The sequence below is a fragment of the Mus musculus genome, chromosome 12 (genome assembly GCF_000001635.26).
Source record: "Mus musculus strain C57BL/6J chromosome 12, GRCm38.p6 C57BL/6J".
Classification (NCBI taxonomy): Eukaryota; Metazoa; Chordata; class Mammalia; order Rodentia; family Muridae; genus Mus; species Mus musculus.
Window position 1 is genome coordinate 16829781 of NC_000078.6, and position 23408 is coordinate 16853188.

The window sequence follows — 23408 nt, forward strand, 5'->3', positions numbered from 1 at the left end:
CCAGCAGGTTCCAAGCCAGTTAAAGGCCCAATTTCAAAACTAAGGTGGACAACACTTGAGACATGAAATCCAAAGCTAACCTCTGCCTTCCACAGTGCACATGCATATGTGAAGACATAGACACACAGCAGACAGTGTTCTGTTTCTGTGATTCGACTGTTTCCCTCCTCCAGCGGGGGGCACTGTTTGGGAAGGCTGTGGAACCTGGGAGGTGTAGCTTTGATGAAAGAAGTTCTTTGATCACTGGGGATTTAACCTCACTATGACAGCAATGACAAAGTGACTAAGACTCCTGCCTATGAGCAAGGTTCTGTCTTCCAGAACCTACTATGCAGAGACTTCTATTGTCACATGGGTCCTTGAACAGGAAGCAGCATCTAACTTAGATGTCTTAGTAAGACATATGGGCAACAGGGTTATAGATAAACCCATCCTTGGTACCAAGTACAGTATCCTTCCATCTTACACGCGTTCTCGACCGGCCAGGAAAGACGCAACAAACCGGAATCTTCTGCGGCAAAACTTTATTGCTTACATCTTCAGGAGCAAGAGGCAAGAGCCAGAGCAAGAGCTCTATTGCTTACATCTTTAGGAGCCAGAGCGCAAGAGAGCAAGAGCAAAAGCAAGAGTGCAAAAGGGCAAGAGAGAGAAAGAAAAAGAACAAGAACAAGAAAGCAAGAAAAAGAACAAGAAAGCAAGAGAGAGAAAACAAGAACAAGAGAGAGAAAAAGAATGGCAAAACCCCGTCCCTTTTAAGGAGAATTATCCTCCGCCTAGGATGTATTACTCCCTGATTGGCTGCAGCCCATCGGCCCAGTTGTCATCACGAGAAAGGCAGAACACATGGCGGGAAAACTGCCCCTGCACGTGTGCAGATTATGTTTACCACTTAGAACACAGCTGTCAGCGCCATCTTATAATGGCAAATGTGAGGGCGGCTCCCAACACTTCCAGGGAAAACCACAGAGGCAAGTTGGTAGAAGAAATGAATTACTCAGAAGCTAGAAGGCTGTGCTAGCCAAAAGGGACATTGAGGTAACAAAATCAGTCATAAATCCAGAAGTGGCTACAGCAAGGATACCATAACCCAAGTGTCAGAGAAGAGTCTCCACACAGCTGGCTCTTAAACTCCAGGAATAGAAGCCACATAAGACCTTGGACCTCTGCTGGACTTGGTCTCCTTCATATAGGTGGTGCTCAAGTCTGATGGGTTGTGATTTGTCTAGTGTGCATGTCGCTAAGAGGACAAAGTCAGTGCCAGCATTTTCCGAGGGATACCATAGCTACTACTTACTGAAGCTGCTGGGAGAATCTGGAAAGGAGCTGGCATGAACTTGTGTGGCCATAGGAAGACTGATAGAAGCTGGAACTGGGAAGAGAGCTCTACCTCATTCATGCCTTCCATTCTACTGCTCCCAGCTAGTAACCCAACCTGCAGCCAGCAAGGGAAGGATAGGGGTGTGGTTTGCAGAGCCTCAGTCCAGGGCCACAGATCAGGAAGTACAAGGGTGAACTCGGCCATGAGAGACAGAAGGAAATACTCAGCATTCCTTTCCCACTCAAGATGGCTCCATGGGGTGGCCGTCAGCTCTGTCCCGGGCTCACGGCCACAGACACATCTTACAAATAGAAATGGCTGATTTAAATGATAAAATGCCTTTGCAGTTCTCATTCTGGAACCCTAAGTTGATTTCTGAGTCCAGATTGATGAGGGCATGAATTGTTTCTCAGAGGGCCCACCCCCCCACCCCACCCCCATAGCATGCTTTGTCCCATGAGCCATGCCCTGCTCTCAGGGAGCACAGCCACCTGCCTCATCTCTTTCTTCTTGTGTTGATTGGGTTAAGACCTGGCAACGCCAGCATAAGGGTCCTTCACCTCCAGGATCAGTGTGTTCTCTGAATTTCCTCAGCGTGCATGCCCATGTGTCCTCAGACCACATTCCCCTACCCTACACACTGGGCTGCCTGACAGTGGTGTCTATGAAGGTGGCAACCTCAGCTCTTCACACTGTTCCAAAGCTCTGTGCCAAGAACACAAGCCTACCAGCGTTTAAGCTGGACGTGTCTCAACTCAGAACCACAGTGCTCAGAAATGCAGTGGCCATGCATTTAGGGGCTGGGAAGTGTGCCCAGGCATTTTTTTTTTTTTTTTTTTTTTTTTTAGCATACCAGTCAGTCAGGAAGCTCGGCACCTATCACTCTGTAGGTGGAAGCAAAACAACCATTCACCCTATATCAGATGAGTACCCTCTCTGCACATTTGTGATATGTGGCTAGCTCCTGGAGGCAGCTGGAGGGCCAAACAATAAGCAGAAATCCAAACACAACAAAATTAATTAGGAGGGGGCCGGTTTCAGATTTTCCCCAGAGTTACGTGGGATTGCTTCTTCTAAGTGTCTGTTGTTGCTTATGGCTAATTCATTCATAAAGACAACAAGGACTGAGTGTGAAGCCCAAAGGTGGGTCCATTCATCTTTTCACTGGGTTTTTTTTATTCCCCCTGTAAGTTAACAAGTCTTCTTTCAGAATGTCTTTGCTCCTCTTATGGTAAAAAGTACACAGATTTCTAAACTCTGCTCTAGGGCAAGTCCTTGATTCCACAGTGACAATAGGGGACGGAGAGGGGAAGCTGGTTAGTGCTCTGTGGTACCAGCTCGTGCATAACAATCATTTCAAGAGTTAGTGGCCCAGCAGTGATATTGTGACTTTTGCTTGCTCTGATTTCTTTATTATTGTGGGGGTGGTACTGGGTGCATGTAGGTGTGGGTGGGTGTGGAGGTGACAACTTTGAGGAGAATGGGTTTCAGGGATTGAACGAAGGTCCCAGGCTTGCACAGCAAACACCCTTACCTGCTGAACCTTCTCGCCAGCCTTGGTTTTTGGGGGTTTTGTTGTTGTTGTTGTTGTTTTGGGGTTTGTTTGTTTTTTTTGAAACAGGGTAGCCCAGGCTGGCCCTAAACTAAGAGGCAGTTTTTTCACCTGAACCTCCCAAATATGAAGATTACAGGCATGCGCCTCTATACCCAGCTATATAACTTTCTTGAAAGACCAGCGTTGTGGAGTCAGAGTGCAGACTGTTCTGCTGTTGCCCAGGATCAGAAAGAGGGAGCACAGGAAACGTTGCTGGCTTCGAATGAGCAGCTTCAGAGCCTCATGATGATGGGAACATTGCACTGCCAAGCCTGATAGCCTGAGCTCTAGGCTGAGCACCCGCATTGCCGAAAGAGACTGATTCTTTTTCTCTTTTCTTTTTACATTTTAAAAAAAGATTATATATATATATATATATATATATATATATGCAAGAAGAGAGCATCAGGTTACATTACAGACGGATGTGAGCCCTCATGTAGTAGCTGAGAATTGAACTCAGGACTTCTGGAAGAGAAGCCAGTGCTCTTAACCGCTGAGCCATCTCTCCAGCCCATCTCAGATCTCCACAAATACACCATGGAGTGCACATGTGTTGCAAGGATGGACATACGCAAAAAATAAATAAGCAAGTAAATAAAAAGTTAGATGGATTCAGTAAACAATCATAATTTTATTTTTCAATAATTATATAATTAAATATTTTAAATAATTATTTAATAAATAAGTTTGTAGGTAGTGTGTATTCCGAAGTAAAAGTATAAAATGGCTAAAGAAAAACGGTGTAAAAAGAATTTTTCAGGAGTCTGGGGCTGTAGCACAACTGAATTCTTGTACAGTGCCCTAGGTTTGATCCTTGGTACCACATAAATGGCACGGTGGGTCATCCCTGTAATCCCAGCAAGACAGGAGGCTCAGAATTTGATGGTTGGACTGGGAGATGGCTCAGTAGAAACAGCACTTACCTCACAAGTGTGAAGACCAGATCTCAGCTCTCCAGAGCCCACGTCATAAAGAGGATAAAGCAGTGGAGTGTCCATCTGTAACCAACCCCAGTGCACCTACAGCAAGAAGGGAGCCCGAGACAGGAGACTCCCCTAAAGCTTGTAGGCCAGCAAACCTGGCATACACAGTGGTGGACAGCAGAAGACCCTGCATCAAACAAGGGGGGAGGTAAGGGCCAACCTACAGCCAAGGTTGACCTCTGACTCATGCCTGCACTTCCACTACACACACCTACTAAGGTTCACCATTCAGAGTTGGCATCCCTCGCCCACATTCCTCCGCGTCCAGGCCTGGCCCTCTAGTCCTCCTCAGGATTGTTTAACTGCTGACTACAGTGTACAAGCAGAAGATCATGAGAATGTGACGATGGGAGACTGATCAATAAGCTTTCAGATTTCCTTTGTGAGTGAGGATTTGCTTCCGTCTTTTCCCTAACCACGAGCCCATGAGCTGAGAAAGCTGGGGAGTCAGGACTTGAACCCTGGAGAGCAGCGGGGGCAGCCAGTGCTCATAGTGCTTAGAGTCAGGCATCCAGTCTCCCTATGTTAGAAAGCATCTCGCGTCCTGGCTATTTCCCAAGTAACTCTGGTTGATAGGTGATAATATTAGAGTAAATGAAAAGTCGTTCGTCTCTGGTGGAAAAATCAGTCTTCAAAGGAATAATAAAATGTTGTTCTGCTAAGCCTCCTTAAATGTGTTTCCATTGAACCATGCGATGACTTATTCAATCACAGGCTGATGAATGAAAAGAAAGGCCGTGACTATGACTTGATGTTGAACCAAGGCAAGACACCACTTGCCAGTTTCCCAAAGGAGCCAAACATCGTGTCCAGGACGTGACAAAGGTCTTTCTACTAATAGCGTTAGCCAGAAATACCCTCACCTCCTTAGCTGTCTGAAGATAGGCTCCATTTCACAGCCGACTTAGGAATTCTGTTTGTCAGTCTTCAAGACACATTTATAATCATTTAGAGTCAATCTCATTGCACCGCTTCGCTGAGGCACAGCCGGGTTTTGATGCTGAGAGTTAAGCTACAGCTGGGGTTGTAGCTTCCTGGGATGGTGCTTGTCCAGCGTTCATGAGGCTATGAGTACCATGTTCTGAGCCAGAAAAAAAAAAAAAAGACTAAGGGAGGAAAGCTGGCTCGGGGTAAATATATCCTGTTTAGACAGGTACTTAATGCAGTTTCAGGCTACAGTGCAACCGTGCATTCCACAGCTGTTAAAGCCATATCTAATTACAATCACCACCCGCACTGATCAGCGCCTTGTTCTGCGGCAGCCAGCGAGTGGACCGATTCCATCTTCTCTGTCAGGTAAGGACCACCCACCGGTCCTCTGTAGAAAGGAGGAGGCCGGGCTCTGGAGGGTGAACAAGGTGTTGCCCAGGGCTTCGTGGCTGAGGAAGACTGGGCCACAGTGTGCACTCCCAAGCAGGCAGTGTAATCCACAAGCCCACACTCATGCCCTTGGAAAACTGACCTCTAGTCAGGTTGGAGTTATAACCCCTTAGAGGGAGTCTTAATTTTCCGACAAGTGCTTCATGAGCGGGGATGGATATGATCTCTAACTGGGATGCCTGTGCCACCCAGCCCACTCCTCTGACCACTTTTCCATCCTTTAACCAGTACTGTGGGTACAGGTTAGGTACGGTGAGGACAGGTGACAAGAAGAGATGTATCAATGGTCTTAGGAACCCCCAACCATAAATTTATCTTTGTTACCAACAATTTATAACATAATGTTGCTGCTGATAGGTGTCTCAGTTCCTAAGACCGTCAGAAATCTGTGTTTCCCATGGTTGAGACCCAGAGTTGACCACCACTGACTGACAGCTTGACTTCAGGAGTCTGGAATGCTCATGTATTAGCATTAATTCTGAACAAGAGCACTTGATTTGACATGTTTTGAGTGAATCACAGAAAGTAATATGCCACAGCTCAGAGGCAGGCAGCTCATTGGTAGAGCACTTGTCTCATATATATGAGGTCTTAGGTTCGATCCCTGAGACCACAAAGAAAGACTGCCACCAAGAACGTACAAAGTCATCATTAATGCTTGAAATATGGTATTTTTATGGATTAATATTTAACAGCATCTCAGAAGGTAGGATTCTCAGGACCTTGTGAAAATATACTATAATACAGTTTTGTTTTTTAAAAGTTAAAGCAAGGAGGGATGGAATGGGGGGGGTCAGTTACAAAGGTGAGACCAGGAAGGGGACATTTGAAATGTAAATAAATAAACCAAAAAGAAAAAAATGTTAAAGTAATTGGGGCAAAGGCTAAAGAAGGACAGAAATTAACATGAGGGGGTGAGGGGTGAGCCCCAGAGGGCATTCTGTGCATATGTCATTCATTGCAGTTTGGTCTAAAAATAACCAACACCACCACTTTTTTATGGGAAACATCCTCTCTTTGTCATCGATGGACCCTCTTGTCCCTTTTGCACTTGATCCTTTCTGGCCAGCATTAGGAAAGGTTAGTGATACTGTTCTTTGTCTGCAGGGAGGGGAGGTAGGGGTTATTTTTGTGTTTTGTTTTCCTCTGAGAAGCTACCTAACACAGCAGCTGGGATAATGAACAGTCACTTGAGCTTTTTAAAACAAATGACCATGAGGAACAGTTGAGGATTCATTTGTCAAGCCGAGTTGGAACGTCTTCTGTGGGCAAGCTCATGTTTCCAATTTGGGACGCGTAGCAATCAGCTGCGGAGCGTCTCATATCCGCTTGACGTCAGCACTGAGCCCTGTGGTATCTTTAGTAGCTCACTGTGCACAGTGACACCAAGGAATGAGCTGTCTCCTGGAAAACAGCTTGTTTGACATATGTTTATGCAGCTACAACTTGGCAGTGATATCAGAACTCTCTTCTAGAAATTTCTATCACCGCTACACACAATGGACAAATCTGAAAGAGAGAGTTTCTGTTTCCTAATGGCCCTCCCTTTCCTGTGAGGATCATGAGCTACACCCTCATGTAACCGCAACCTGGGCTATACAAACATTGACAGCATTCCTTCCATCAGCATCAAATAGATGAGCTGAACATATAGAAGGAAAAATAAAATGCCCCAGTGCAGAGCCGAATTCTGTTTTACACAAAATGTCCGTAGTTTTCATTTTGTCTTGCTGTACAAATGAAAACATCAAATACACCAGGCACAAAATGTTAAAATCAATACTATTTTGCTTTTAGTGAATTTGGGGTCTATGTGTATTACAGAGATTATATATGTATATATGTGTATATATATATATATAGTGTGTGTAGTGTGTGTATGTGTGTATGTATATACACATATATAGAGATCTTATACACATACATGTAAACATATGTACATATATTGTGTGTTGTATGTGTATGTATGTGTTTTTGTATATATATGCACATATAGAGAGATTTTACATATATGTGCATATATATATACATATATTGTGTGGTGTGTGTGTGCTCAAGTGCACAAGTGTGTGAAGCAGTTACATGAGTGCAAAAGCACGTATGTGGGCATTCTCTTGAAACTGCAGGAGGACCTCAAGTATCCACTGATTGGGGCTGTAAGGTGCAGGTATGAGATCTAGCTTGCAAGCTTCCAGGATCCGCTCTTGCTGTCCCCACCTCCTTGGCACTGGGATCACAAGTGGATTGTACCTGCCTTTTGCACGGGTGTTGGGGATTGAACTCAACTCCTTACACTCATGTTGCAAGCACTTCATCTACTGAGCTATTCCCCAACTCACCATTTTTTAAAAATCCATTTTATGGGACTGCAGGGATAGCCCTGTATTGTACTTGCTTTGTGTCTCATTACCTCTGTTCCTTAAGCTCTGGGGAGATAAGGTCTCAGTCTGCCTTGGTCTCTTGGCCTTATCTAGAAAGCCTAAAATTACTTCTATCTAGAAGTGTAGAGACTGTACCACATCACCATGTCTATCACGATATTGAGTGGATGAATGAATGCATTAACAAACTAGTGTATAAAACTCAGGGCAAGCCAGGCCAGTAAGATGGCTCACCAGTTAAAGCTGTTTGTTGCCAAGCCTAACAAACTGAATTTGATTCTCAGAACCTACACGGTAGAAGGGAAAAACCCCAAGTTGTTCTCTGACCTTAATATGTGCAACATGGTACTAGTACACACACACACACACACACACACACACACACACACACACACACACACACACTAAATAGATGTAAGAAAAACAAAAAATAAAAATTGGGACAGTGCAAAATTTATTAGACTGACTACAGCAAGGACACACATGCTTTTGGCACGGGGCTTGGGTTGAAGCAATTTCAGCTGCGATGAATTTAGCAAAGAGCTGCATTGCTCATAATGGTTTTTAATGTTTTCGTGCTGAGAATGCACTGTGTCTTAGTTTCCTTTACTGTTGATGTGATAAAGCAATTCCCGGGAGAAGGGAGTTATTGTGGATTGCAGTCAGAGCTGCAGGAGCTGAAGCATTTGGCCACATTGAATCACAATCAGAAAACAAGTGACAAGGGCTGGGTATGGTGGCACACATGGGTTGTTTTGGTTTTGATTTTGTTTTTCAAATTTTTATTGGATTTTTCTTCATTTACATGTCAAATGTTATTCCCTTTCCCGGTTCTCCACTCCCTGGAAACTCCCTATCCCACCCCCACCCCCGCTTCTATGAGGGTGCTCCCCCACCCACTCCCACCTCCCCATCCTGGCATTCCCCTACATTGGAGCATCGAGTGGCACACGTTTAATTCCAGCACTTAGGAGACACAGGCTGGCAGATCTTTATGAGTGCAAGACCAGCCAGGTCTGCATGGTGAGTTCTAGGATGGCCAGGACTACATAAAGAGACCCTGTCTCAAAAGGAAAAGAAGGAAGGGAGGGAAGGAAGGAAAGGGGGTGGGGGGTGTAAAAGTATCTTTTATTTGCCTGATGTCTTCTCAGAGGTTTACTGCCTCTATCCGCTAACCTAGGCCTAGTCTTGGGAGTTTCTAGCCTCCATACAGTCTTATCTAGACCTAGAATGTTTTATCTCTGAGGCTAATTGCTGAATAAGCTCACCCTTTCTAGCTCTTTCTGAACTCTAGCTGGCTGGCTCAACACAGCTGTTCTGGCTCAAAACTCTTCTCCAAGCTGACTGCTTCAATCTGGCTTCACTCAGCTTCTGACTGGATTGCTCTGCTTGGCCTAATACTAACTTTAGCAATATAGTCTACTCTTCTGACTCCTTCTTGTTCTGTGAATCATCTTATCTTCACCTGTGTCTAGTTTGTTCTCTCTCTGCAACCTGTCTCTTCGTCACTTCAGAACTTGCAGAATGGTAGATCACTTCGAAGCAGCTTATCTGCAAATTGCCACGTAGAGTCTCTCCAGCATCTATTCCACAGTGGATAGACAGGAATGCTCAGGAAGGAGTGAGCACTGATGGCAAATTCTGAATCTCTTCAGTAAACCCAAGAGAAATTGAAGAAATTGGCTATTTCTCCAAATGGAGTAGATTAAATAGGTCACTGGATAGTCAGCCAAGAGGCTTCCTTACTGCTAAGAAATTCAAAGATTCTTAAGACCCAAAACCTCAAGTGATTGATTACATTGGCTTTGTACAGTCCGGATAAGACAGAACTTTACCTAACTCTGGGATCACTTTCTCTTCATGTGCAGATTTGGACATCCCTTTCAACCGCGTCAAAGGGCGTGGCCAAGGTGGTGGCTCCAGCATTTACCTCATCTATGAGCTGCTGGAGCGCTTCAAGGGATGAGTCCTACAGACCCAAAGCTGTGGGATCTCCAAGCCACAAGCAACAACAGGAGATCTGAGAGGAGTCTTGGTGAGGATCCAGTACTGATGGTGTAGCAGAAGCCAGAGGCCTCGAACCAGGCCAAAGACTCATGGCAGTGAACATTTGCAAGTACAGATGTGTGGACAAAAGGATATACTGTGGGACACACTGTGACACACTACAACTTCTACAATGAGATTTTTGTTTTGTTTATTTTATTTATTGTACTTTATCTTTTATTTTACTTTAACAGACTGAAAGGTATGGGGAGATGAATGAGATTTGAGGTGCAATGATGTGAAACTCACAAAGAATCAAGAAAAAAAAATATCCATAAGATCAGGCTGTTGGCAAGTCTGTAGAGCAATTTATTAGTTAGTGATTGATGGGGAAGGGCAAGGCCTACTGTGGGAGATGCTATTCCTGGGCACATGGTCCTGGGTTCTATAAGAAAGCTGACTGAGGAAGCCATGAAAAGCAAGATGAACCCCTGCATGGCCTCTGCTTCAGTTCCTGCCTTCAGGTTCCTGCCCTGAGTTCTTGCCCTGACTTCCCTCAAAGATGGGCTGGAAACTGTGAATTGACATAAACTCTCTCCTCCACAAGTTGCTTTTTTCATCATGGTGTTTTAACACAGCAAAGGAGGAGCAAACTAGAATAGCTTGTGTTGTTACAGCAGTGTAAATAGCTCAAGGAAGGAATGACTGAGTGAGCAAGTTTGCCCTGAGAATCCCTGCCCTGAGGCTGCTTTACAGCTGTGGAGGGCCTAAGCCAAGGTTAATACAGCCAGTCCTAGACTAAAACAGAGAATGGCCACCTCTCAAAATGTGGGCTTAACAGGGCTTATAGGAGCGCACAGAGACTGAAGCAGCAATTGTGGAGCCTGCATGGGTCTTCACTAGGCCTTCTGCATATATGTTATGGTTGTTAGCTTGGAGTTTCTGAGGAACTCCTAACAGTGAGAGTGGGGGTGTCTCTGACTCTTTTGCCTGCTCTTCTAGTGTATACAGTATACTCATAGACATTAAATTAATTAATTTTACAAAGCACCTCAGAAATAGTTGTAAATGTCTATAGTCTTGACATTCCAATGAGAAGGGCACATCAGCTGATTGGGCTAAAAACAAGAGTCAAGATCCAACTATTGGGGCTGGAGAGTTGTCTCGGAATTTAGGAGTGCTTGCTGCTCTTTCAAAGGACCCCAGTTCTCAAGATCACATCAGGCAGTTAGCCACCATCTGAAACTCTGGGTCTGGAGGATCCAATGACACCTCCTGGCCTCTATGGGTATGCACACTCTGATACACATAGATAAAAATAATAAAAACAAATCTTTTTTAAAATCCAACTATTAAGTAGTTTCCTTGACATTCAACCATCAGGAATACACACAAAACAGTAGGCTCTAATGCACTATGACTTGGCCTTGGGGAAGATAGTAGATTTGAGATAGTTTCTAGAACCTTAAAAAGCCATGGAGATGTAGCCCAGATGGTAGTGTGCCTGGCTGGCTGGAACCCTGGTCCATGCCCAAGCTCTTCTTAAACTGGGTACGGTGAGATATGCCTGTCATCCTAGCTCTGGAGAGGTGGGGGTGGGGGACCAGAATCGCAAGGCTATCCACAGCTACACAGTGAGACAGATGTTAGCCTAGGTTAAAAGCCTATCTCCAATAGAAATCTGTCCCAACACGGTTCAGGCTTTTGAGCTGCAAAGCTGGATTTGCGCCTCGGGAACAATCTATGGTGACTCATCGGAAAGGCTCTCTCTCCAGGCCCTTATCAGCAGCTGAGTCACTAATTTGCTTAGACTGACAAATTGGACCTTGTCCCCTTCCCAGGCTTTTCTTTGCATGTGCCCCACCACTGCCAGATCATGGCTCACCCAAGAGACAAATGCCCAGAATTTGTTTTTGTCACACTTGTCTCCTTTTGGCTCAACTCTTTCCCTACACTATATGGCTAAAAATAGTTGAAAGCAAAGTCTGTAAATTCAGGGGTCTATCTCAGGGCTCAGACTTACAGGGTTGAGTTTCTCTCTCAGCTCCAACTTGGCTTTCTTAGCTAGCCAGGAACTAAGGCTGTTTGCTGAACTTGCATGCTATCTTTGATACTTTTCCTTCTAAGCCAACAAAAGAGTAGGGAAACACGAGGTGGCTATTTAAGAATGCAACCCTATGCCTCAGCTCTGTCCCATCCCTCCAGAGAGGCCTGCTTCTCTTTACTTTAACCCAGCAGTTCTCAACCTGTGACTCACAACTCAAAAGACCATCAGAAAATACAGATATTTACATTACAATTCACAACGGTAGCAAAATTACAAATTTAAAGTAGCAATGAAAATAATTTTATGGTTGGGGTCCCAACACAGGGGAACTGTATTCAAGGGTCATAGGCGGCTGAGGGTGACTGCTTTAACCTGTATCTGCAAAGAGAAGCAATCCTTCCTCTCTTTCCCATCTCTCACCTTCCTCACTTCCAAAGGCTTGCCATGTCAAATGCCAAGTTCAAGGCCCAGACTCAAAGCAGACACTTTTAGCAAGTACTTCTTTCAAAGTCCTCTGCACATTAGTTTTTCTGATTATTAGGAAGCAGTCTCAGGGCTGTGAAGATGATAGCCCAGTTGGTAAAATGCATGCTACACAGCAAGCATGATGACTTGACCTCAGACCCTGGGAACCTATAGAAAAGCCAGATACAGCAGTACACATTTGTAAACCCACGCTTGAAAAAACAGAGAGACAGAAGAACCCATGGAGCTCATTGGCTAACCAGTCTAGTCAGTTGGGAAATCCCAGTTTAAAGAAGAAACCCAACCTCAAAAAAATAAGATAGAGGGGCTGGAGAAATGGTTCAGCAGATAAGAACACTGGCTGCTCTTTCAGAGGACCCAGGTGATAGACCACAATCATCTGTAATTCTGACTCTAGTTAAAGGGGATCTTAGGCCCTCCTTCTCTCTCTTCTCTCTCTCTCTCTCTCTCTCTCTCTCTCTCTCTCTCTCTCTCTCTCTCTCTCTCTCTCTGCCTGTCTCTTTCTGGTTTTTCAAAACAGAGTTTCTCTGTGTATCCCTGGCTGTCCTGGAACTCACTCTTTAGACCAAGCCTACCTAGAACTCAGAGATCTGCCTGCCTCTGCCTCCCTAGTGCTGGGATCCAAGGAGTGTGCCACCGCTGCCTGGCTCTGATGCTCCCTTTTGGCCTCTTCAGGCACCAGACATATATGTGGTACACAGATATATATTACAGGCATACACATACAATAGTATTAAAATTAAAAGGTAGGAGAGACTGAGGAAGAACCCCAATATTAATCTCTGGCCTCCACACAATGTGCACACACATGTGCAAACACACAGACACACACAAAAGAGGGCAGGACTGTACGTGGTTCATATGTAGAATGAGTGTCTATGAACCAGTGTCTATCCAAGGTCTCAGTGGGGGACTGGTATGAATTGTAGAGTAGTTAGCTTTGTTCCCCCCTAGGGTTTTGAGGTGCTACTCAAGGCCTCTCACATGCCAGGCAAGTGTGCTTCTACTGAGCTACATCCTCAACCCTTTCAAAATTTTATTTTGAGACAGAATCTCACAACGTAGTCCAGGCTAACCTCACACACTCAATCCTCCTGCCTCAGCCTTCAGAGTGCTGAGAGAGAAGCTAGCCATGCTCACACCATGACTTCCCACTTCTAGGCTCCCGAAAGTAGGAGGGAAATAAATGCTTGTTTTAAGTCAACTAGTGTGTGGTAATTTATTATGACAGTCCCCAGACATTAACTTAATTCTCACCTGTACCCCCTGGCTTTGTCTCACCGTGAGGCACAGCCTGACCCACAGACCTCTAAACAGCAAATACACACAGAATGAACTCCTGGGACCTGAGAATGGATCTGAAGCAAAAGGATCAACACTCAGCATGCTCCACAGATATCCACTCAGTACTACCCTCCCTGGGTGGTACCACTCAGCCTGACCAGACCCAACCCAATCTCTCCAGAGCTACCCAAGTTAGAACAAGGCTCAGCCTTCGCGCAGCACCAGGGACAACCCGGTCACAGGGCTATCCCCATCCGTACTTTGCTGGTCAACATTCTACTCGTCTTCAAGTTGCAGCTCCCACGGCAATGTCTGCAGGACGTGTACTTGCCTCCATCCCGTATCACTGCATCGCTTATCTTTCTCACTGATGCTACAATATCCCAGACAGAAGCAACCTGAGCCGGGAACAGTTTATTTTGGCCTATAATTGGAGGGTACAGTTGACCCATCACGGCAGGCAGGGGAAGGCATGGAGGCGACAGGAACATGAAGCCCTGGGTCACACTGTGTGTGTTGTGACCAAAGTCAGGAAGCAGAGAGAGATGAGTGCTGCTGTTCAGCTGTGTCAGGTCCAAAAGAAACTGCAGAATGGCTCACTGCGGTGCCTATTAGTGTGCCACAATGTTTGCTGGCCCCAGACTCACTCGATACCTGAAGCTCTGCTCTCAGTTCTTCTCACCCAGTCCCCTCTCCTAAACTCCAGCTCCTGGGCTTCTTGTCCCACAGCTTCTCATTCCTATATAACGCTGCCCCTTTGGCCATGTATTTTCTTTGCTCTCTGTCCCCTCTTTTGGCCCTCTCTTACCTTTTCCTCTTTCACCTGCCCCCCAACTCCTCTCATGGCCCAGTTCAGTCTGCTGGCCATGTTTAATCTGTTTTTTCCTCTCCCTGCTCTGGACTCTTACAGGAGGCTCTGGCTACACCTCCCTCACATCTACAAGGAAAATCTTTTCAACCATACCTTGGAACAACCAAGGGTTTCTCTTTATAGCCCTGACTGTCCTGGAACTCACTTTGTACACCAGGCTGGCCTCGAACTCAGAAATCCGCCTGCCTCTGCCTCCCGAGTGCTGGGATTAATCACCTTGGTTTTTTGAGAAAGGGTTTCTCACTGGTCTGGAACTTGCTGGCTTGACTAGCCTGGCTAGCCAGTGAACCCTAGGGATCCTCCTATCTCTCTCCAGTGCTGGGAATACAAGTGTGCACCATGTCCCATCTTTGTATGTGTTTCTGGGGACTGAACTCAGGTCTTCACAAATGTATGGCAAGCACTTTACCATATGAGCCATCTCCCCAGCCCTGAATGACATTTTTAAAAGAAAATAAAGAAAGGTTGTTTGCATACTTCGAAATTCCCAAAGGATCTTGTTACTCCACCCCCATGATTAATCCCTTCTCCAGTAAATGAGGCTAATCACAAGCAACAAAAAAGGCTCCCGCGTGCCGTAACCTGACACATTCAGAACATTCTAGTCATTTTAAAGTTAAGTCCAGAGTCCCCTGCATTTTTTTGTGTATGAATGTGTACTGAATTATAAATAGAAGTGGAAAACAGTAAGAGCATGTGAACTCAGTTGGCGGGGGCCCCGGATTTAGACCCCCCAAATATAGCTGGCTGACGAGCCACCATGGGCAGCTTTTAGAAAGAAAAAGTCCAACTCAGCTCATCATTTTATCCATTCTGAGCAACCATCCTGAAGAGTTAGTCAATAGTACATTTTTTCACTTTATTTTTTCCTCCAAGTGTGTGGCTTTTTCTTTAAAAAGAGATGAGAATCTCAGGCACAGATAAATATATACACAGGCATTTGGCTATAATACAATTCTCTATAGGCAGATTTGTCTCATGTCTGTGGGGTTGGTTTAAATCTGGAAGCTTCCGGAAGGCCTTAGTCTCATGCTCCTTTTCCCATAACTTAAGCTGGTGGCAGGAGTCCTGAGAAGAGAGTGAGATAGACAGAAAGTGAAGCTCAGACAGAGGGGGGGGGGCGGGGGGGGCGGGGGGTTCTCCCCTTGGGGATGCTGTCATTTATGACCACCGCAGCCAGCCGAGCAGTTCCAGAGTGTTCCCAGCATTCTCCCAGTGTTGTTCCACCTACAGTTCTTTCCTTGCTCACTCTGCTCCAAACCCCACACAGCTTCCAAGAGCCAGCCCCACTACCGGATATGACAGGCCTGATTAGAGTCAATTCAGGCATTTCCCAGTGTGCAGTTGGCCCGTGTTTAAAATGTCAGCCACAGCTCCAGCCTTTCCCGTAGGTATGTCATTAATGAGGGGTTAGATTTCTAAACTAGACCATACATGTTTATCTTAGTTTCTTTTTACTTCCACTGTGATAAAATACCCTGACAAACCAACTTAAGGGAGAAAGAATTTTTTTTTTTCTGATTCACAATCCGAGGTACAGTCCATCCTGGAGGGAAATCTATAAAACAGGATCTTCAAGTAGCTCTTCACATCCACAACAGGAAGCAGAGAGATAAATGCCTGCCTCTGCTCGTTCCTTTTCTTAATTAATTAATTAATTAATTAATTAATGTATTTAATGTGCATTGGTGTTTTGCTGGAATGTGTCTGTGTGAGGTTGTCAGATCCCCTGAAACTGGAGCTACAGTTTTGAGCTGCCATGTGGGTGCAGGGAGTTGAACCCCGGTCCTCTGGAAGAGCAGCCAAGAGCACTTAACCTCTGAGCTATCTCTCCAGCTCCCCTCCTCCGCTCATCTTTCTCTATTTATACAGGCTAGGATCCCACAGGAATGGTGCCACCACAGAAGTCTTCCAACCTTCCATAATATTGGGCTGTATGTAAGCCTGTAAGGCATTCTCTTAATTAGTGATTGATGGGAGGGTGAAGCCCATTGTGAGTGATCCCAAGTTCTATAAGAAAACTGAGCAAGCTATGGAAAGCAACGCTCCTCCATGGCTCCACATCAGCTCCTGCCTCCAGGTTGTGCCGTACGTAAGTTCCTGTCCTCCCTACTTTTGATGATGAACTGCTTTATGGAAGCCTAAGCCAAATAAACCCTCTCCTCCCCAAGATGCTTTTGGTCATGGTGTTTCATCACAGTGATGGTAACTGTAAGACATACACATAAATTAAAAATAAAATAAATCAAGCTGGAGAGATGGCTCAGCAGTTAAGAGCACTGACTGCTCTGCCAGAGGTCCTGAGTTCAGTTCCCAGCAACCACATAATGGTTCACAACCATCTATAATGGGATCCGATGCCCTCTTCTGGTGGGTCTGAAGACAGCTGCACTGTACTCAAATGCATAAATAAACAAATAAATCTTTAAACTATATAAATAAAATCAAATAAACAATTTTTTAGAAAGCCCAATGAGCACATGTGGTTATAGGCTGGTTCTCAACTGTCCCCTGTGCTGCAAACAGTACAGTAATCCCAGAGATGGGACAAGGGCTGCTCGGAGGGACTTCAGCACAGACTTGTACTCCCTGTAGCGTTTGTCAAAGTGGGGTAAGCAGTAGCTCTGAGGATTTTGTGCTGTATCTGAAAAGAGTCTCATCTTACAGAGGTGTAGGACTTTTTGGGAAGAACAAAAGCAAAAACACAGTGGCTTTCCAATGAGCAAAGACTCAGTCACTGCTATGATGTTGCTGTGGGGAGGAGAGAGGAACCTGAGGGATCTATGGGTCTGGGCGATCCTGTTATTGTTGTTGCTTTTAATAATACTAGTAGTGGAGTCAGTATTGTGTGCTTTTCCCAAAGTGTTATATATTTTCACTCATTCGATTTTACGATATCCTCCTGACATTGGACAGCCTTGGGGATTCAATGAATTCTAATGAAACTGGGGCTCAGAAAAGAATTTCTGGCTACATAGGAGTCCAAAGGAAAATCAGGCTTGATTTTCAGACTATGTAATACTAAGAACGACTGCATCATGAGTATCCCAGCAGGCAGCCATGGCTCTCTATAAAGAGGAGACTCAACACCACATCCATCACCACAGCCATCATACCCACACCACAACCACCTCCCTCAGTAACACTACCATCATAACCATCACCTCCCAGAGAGTGATGAAAGGACTTTACAAAACTGTAGCTAGGGTCAAGGGAACCCATGCAGGGACAGTGATGAGTCAGCCAGAAGAAAGGGAGAAGAGCCCTTGCCACCCACGTGACAAGGAGGAGCCAAAAGAGCGGGCAAGATCTGGACCCACAGTAAGAGTTCTGCCTGTAGGAGAGGGTCACTAGGAGAGAGTTGGGAGAAGGGCAAGAACAGCTTCCTTCCTCTCATTCTCCCCACTCCTCCCACTTCCCGTTGGTCCTTCCTCCCACTCCTCCCACTTCCTGTTGGTGCCTTCCATTTGCCAAAAGCAACTGGATGCATTGAGTTGGTGAGATCAGCTTCCCACAGCCATAAGCCTGTGGATAAGAGTGCAGAGGAAATGGAAGCTATCCAACAATGACCTACCATGTACTCATGCCATGGCAGCAACTTCACCAGGGAGTTTACATGGTGGCTTCCTGTCACCTTAGTCCTCATCCTGTGCCGTGGCCATGGACTCTCAGCTGCTCAACTCTGGCATATGAAAAAAAATGAAGCCCTATTTTTCCTAGAATTTTATTTAATTTCTATGTAGAGCCTCCACTCTCATGGGTGGCAGAAGAAACCTTGTCTCCACCTGCATATTAGAGGTTTTTCATTTCGTTTTGTTGTTTTGTGTGGCACTAAGGATGGAAGTTAGTGCCTCCATCCACTGGGGTTTTGAATGACAACATAAGCACATAGTTTTACCCCAAGGATTCATGCTTGTTTACAGGGCTTCCATGAGGTAGAGTCAACATTCCCATGTCAACAGTAGCGTCTTTCAAGATGTCTTTGTTCTCATCTAGATTCTTGTCACTGGGTCAAGGTCATGATGACCTGCCTTACTTATATGACCGTTCTAGACTCTGTTCTCTTATAGTCTTCTAGAGAATCTATTGGCCATAATGTAAAGAAGGTGGTAATGGCCACATGATGGTGGAGGTGGATGTGGAAGAGGAGATGCAGGAATAGGCCACTGACTCGGGCTTTCCAAAGAAGCAGAAGAGAAGTGCCAAGTATTATGACTGACCTTGAAGAAACTCCCACATACGTCGATGGCCTGTGGGGTAAAAGCAATCAGAATAGAAAAAAACAAAACAAAACATGAGAGCCTTTGATCTGGTGAGCACCAGCCAAGGGAATATAAAATAAAAGCAGCGTACGTCCCAGGCATGGGGTAAGAATGTTCCATTTGTGCCCTTAAGTAACTCATGGGTGATTTATTGTATCTCCATTTAATTGTCTGATCTGGTCCCTGCAGAAGCCAGAAGGAACCACAAACTCAGCCAAATATGGTCCCATAGTGGCTTTGCAAGGGCCAATATCACTGCTCAGGCATGTGGCCTTTGATTTAATGAGTACATTCCTTTTCATGCCAATCAGCAAGGATCAGAAACATTTCACATTCACATGGAATAGACAATAATACACAATTACAGTTTTGCCTTGGTGCTATTTAGCTTACGTAGTTTCTGTCATAATAGAGTGGGGAAGTTTGGATCAGAGGGGCCACAGACCATCATATTGACCCATGTCATCTGATGTTTTGCTTTTCAGACAAGGCCTCTCGTTATGCAGCTCAGGATGGCCTGGAATTCCCTACATGGCCCTGACTGACCTCAAACACAGACAGTCCTCCTGCTCACCTTCCCAAGTACTGCGATTACAGGAGTGTGGCCCCCAACATGTCACCGATCCAATGCACTGATGGATCTTCCTGACTCAGCAGGATGAGGAAAGGGTAGGGGGCCTATGGAGGAACACATCATGTACATGTGCTCTTGGACATTTAGAACCCAGCATGTCATTATATCTCTGATGGGGACAGTGGCCAGGAGCAGAACCCAGCATGTCATTATATCTCTGATGGGGACAGTGACCAGGAGTAAGCTGCGCCAAAGAAAAACAGAATTGCTGCATCCCACTGGAGCTCCCATCGCAAAGGAACCACAGTATTCCACGGGGCTCCTGGGCTCCACAGCTAGAAATATGATTCAAGGTAACATGGAAGGCTGTTAACTTTGAGTGGCCCAGAGCAGGACTGGGTCTATCCCTGACTCAAGACTATGATGCAGCCCTTCTGCTTGGACCATGCAAATGAGCCAAACCTGTAGTGATGGAGGTGTTAGTGGTAGGGAGAATACATACCCGCCTTTTACCTAATGGTTCCTGCTGTGTTTTTAGTCCCCTGTAGGAAGGGAAAGGTTATCCATGGAATACCCCATGAGCTGGGTATGTACCAGGTGAGGGAAAGACACAAGGTCAAGTCTGAGCTGAAAGATGCGTTAGGAAAGTCATTTGAACAGGCATCAAAAAACCTGTGTGTGGTCGCTAACGCTGCCATCTTGAATTGATCTAGAATCAGCTGCAATATAAACGTCTGGGCATGTGCATGAAGGAATTTTGAGACTGGGCTAACTGCAGTGAGAAGCCTACCTTAAGCCTAGCCAGAAGCATTTCGTGGGCTAAGGCCCCAGACTGCGTGGAATGAGGAGAGTGAGCTGGCACAGAGTTCATCTCTCTCTGCTTCCTGACTGTGGCTGCAGTGTGGCCAGCTGCCTTCCCCACCATGATGGACTGCATACTTCAACTGTGAATCAACATAAACACTTCCTTCCTGAAGTTGCTTTTCTCAGGTACTTTATTACCGCCATGATCAAAGCAGCTAAGATGACATGGCACACCCACAGTTGTGCCAACAAGCTTCCCTTCCTGACAGCGTTTCTATGGCCATCCATTAGGTGGGAGCAAGCAGGGAGTCACAGAAGACTGGCTGAGGGATGAGGGAGGGCCTGAATTTGATTTGCAAATGGGTTGGCTTTGCTTATGGGTGCAAGCTGAAGCTGGAAGACAGTTGCTTTAGAGTAACACCAGTGAGTGGACCATTAGTGACCCTGGTGAGAAGTCCTCACTGTGGTGGGCATGCAAGCATTCAAAGAGCATCCCTATGATGCATTCTGTGTGTGTGTGTGTGTGTGTGTGTGTGTGTGTGTGTGTAGAAGGATGGAGATAGCAGATCTGGGAACTGGACCTATTCATAGCTGGAGCACATGCAAATGGGCACAGAGAACCCAGGTCTTGCATTCTGTTAATAACCAAGAAGCAATAATCATGCTATTAAATAACCAAGTAGGTAAAACGAACTCCCCCGTTGCGGCATGCGCCTGGAAACTGGCATCCCAAACACACAGACAGATGGCCGCAGAGGCAGAAGCTCCCACTCACCAAGCCCATGCCACCTTTGTGGACTGCGCTGTTCAGCTCTCCCTTCAGGAAAGAGCTTGCTGTTCTGTCACAAGGAACACAGTCGTGAGACAGACTGAGCACTCTGTGGTTCCTTGCAGCAACGTCCCAAGCCTGCAGTGACTGAGCCCAAGTGACATTTCTGAGCCTTCAGGACTGTTCAGACAGGGAATCTGTGCTCTACAACTGCCTTCTGGGCTGACCATGAGTCACTTCACAGAACCCTCCTGGCAACAGGGAGCTGCCACACCCATTTCTGCTCTCTGCCTTCCACCCTTGGCAGGTGTCACACCAGCTTGTCTTTTTCTGATCCCTTGATCCTTCACAGTATTATTCCCTAGGGAGCTGTCCCCCCCTCCCCCCTTCACTCTGTTTCTCAGAGGTCATGACACGATGCCCTGGGCCACGTGACCTGAGATTCCTTAGCAATGACATCAATAGGGCCAGCTGTTAACAGGTTCCATGGGGGTCATTGCTCAATCTTGTCCCGGAGACTAGCCCACATTCTGGTGTGCAAACGCCTTGACCTGTCAATGGGCCAGAGAGTTCCTTGCAGGGAAACTGTAATCAGATCTCAGACCCAGAGTCCAGGAGGCCCCTTGTGGGAGCAAATGTGATGTCTGATTCAGGAGGAGGAGGCAGCAGTGAGCCACAGGGAGCAGCCAGCTTTCTCGTTCGACACATCTTCACAGGAAATTCTGAGGATTCCGAGAATTCTAAATTTGAATCTGGCCTTTCAGGGTGTCAAGGTAGGTGGATGGAACATTATGTAACAGTGTCTTCGCTTGACTGATAATGCTCAAGTATTTATTTTAAACATTGAAGCATCTGAAAATGTTAGGAGTCGGCCTCGGAATTAGTTTCATTTGGGTCAGTGGGATGTAGTGACTGGTGTTAAAATCACTTCGGTTATCATAGCCTTCCTGCAGAAGGAAGAGCTTCTGTGAATTTTCCTGAGATCTGCCATGCCTTCTTACCAGGCATGGAGACAGTGTAGGACCTAAATGTCACAGTGAAATGACCAAAGTGGGGTCTAAAGTAAAACAACAAATCAGACATTCAGCCGGGCGTGGTGGCACACTCCTTTAATCCCAGCACTCGGGAGGCAGAAGCAGGCGGATTTCTGAGTTCCAGGCCAGCATGGTCTACAGAGTGAGTTCCAGACAGCCAGGGCTATACAGAGAAACCCTGTCTCGAAAAGCAAAAAAAAAAAAAAAAAACAAAAAAAAACAAAAAAAAAACCAAAAAAACCCAAATCAGACATTCGTGGAAAAGTCTTCCAATAAAGACATTGAAATGTAAGCAGGACATTTGTTCCTCGTGCATGTATCAAACCTCACAGAGCTGGGGGTGGGCAGAGGCAGCTCAGTGGCAGAGTGTCTCACATCTGCAGGTCTCTGGGTCCCACCTCCAGCACACCAAACAGAAAACAAACAAAAGCCCCCAACTTTCCAAGCCAACCAAGGCCAGATAGCAAGATCCTATCTCAAAAGCAAAAAGAAATGAATAAGACCCCTCGGTCTGGGATGTAGCTCAGTTGGCAGAGTGCTTGCCTAGCAAGCATGGAACCCTGGGTTCAATTCCCAGTTCCCTGTAAACTGAGCATGGTGCTGCAGACCTATCATCTTACCACTTATGAGGTGTAAGGTGTAGAATCAGAAATTCAAGGATATAGGATTTGAGACCAGCCTGGTGTACAAGAGACCCTGTCTCTAAATGTGTAAATAAACAAATAAAACAAAACTTCATAATTACTGATAATAAAAAACAAATTTTCTCCAGCCATCCTGATCAAGAGATTGAATTAATTTAATAATCTACATAAATTTTGCCTTATCATTATCATATGAAGAGGCTATCAGCTGTAAGCATCCAGTAATATAGTCCAATAACAGAGGCAAAAGTAAGGATACTGGAGAGATGGCTCAGTGGTTAAGTGCACTCATTACATTTTCAGAGGACCCAGGTTCAATTCCCAGCACCCACATAGGGTAGTTCACAACTGCCTGTAATGCTAGAAATGCTAGGGGGATCCAATGTCTTTTTCTGACTTTGTAGGCACTAAAACACAAGTGAGTGTACACACACACACACACACACACACACACACACACAATAATAGCCTGATATTGGCACATACCTTTAATTTCCAAACTCAGGAGGCAGCAGCTGGGGATCGCTGTAAGTCTGAGGCTGTTCTACATAGCAAATTCCAGACCAGTCAGAGTTATTTAGTGGCATCTTGTCTCAATAACAACAATAATAATTATTATCATCATTATCTAAAAAAGCACTTTTAAAAATAGTCATGTAAGATGGTTATAAACATGGTTGTTTATTTTGGATCTGTTTTTTTTTTTATCATTTTTTCATTTACTGCTGGGTGAGAGAGGCTAGCTGAAGAGTCCGTGAGCACCATGGTGTGCACGTGGAGACTTGAGGACAATCTTTCAGAGTCCATTGTCACCTCCCACCTTGGTTCTGAGGGAACTATCTCTCATATTCTTTCTGCTGCTCTGAGTATTCCAGGCTAGACCTAAAAGCTTCCAGGAGATTCTCCAGCCTCCCTCCTCCCATCTCATAGTAGGAGTGCAGGGATTACAGACATAACCTACCACATGTGACTTTCTGGAGGTTCCAGG

At 45.5% G+C, this 23408-nt stretch overlaps 1 long non-coding RNA gene across 1 annotated transcript; it reads right to left on the reverse strand.

Annotated features, from left to right (window-relative positions):
* Positions 1 to 15124: 15124 nt before the first annotated feature.
* Positions 15125 to 21155, reverse strand: Gm36495. Its single transcript, XR_381304.3, has 2 exons — positions 20749 to 21155; positions 15125 to 15401 (listed from the first exon to the last, which is right to left on the reverse strand). It is a non-coding gene; the product is annotated as a predicted gene, 36495 (long non-coding RNA).
* Between the last annotated feature and the right edge of the window lie 2253 nt (positions 21156 to 23408).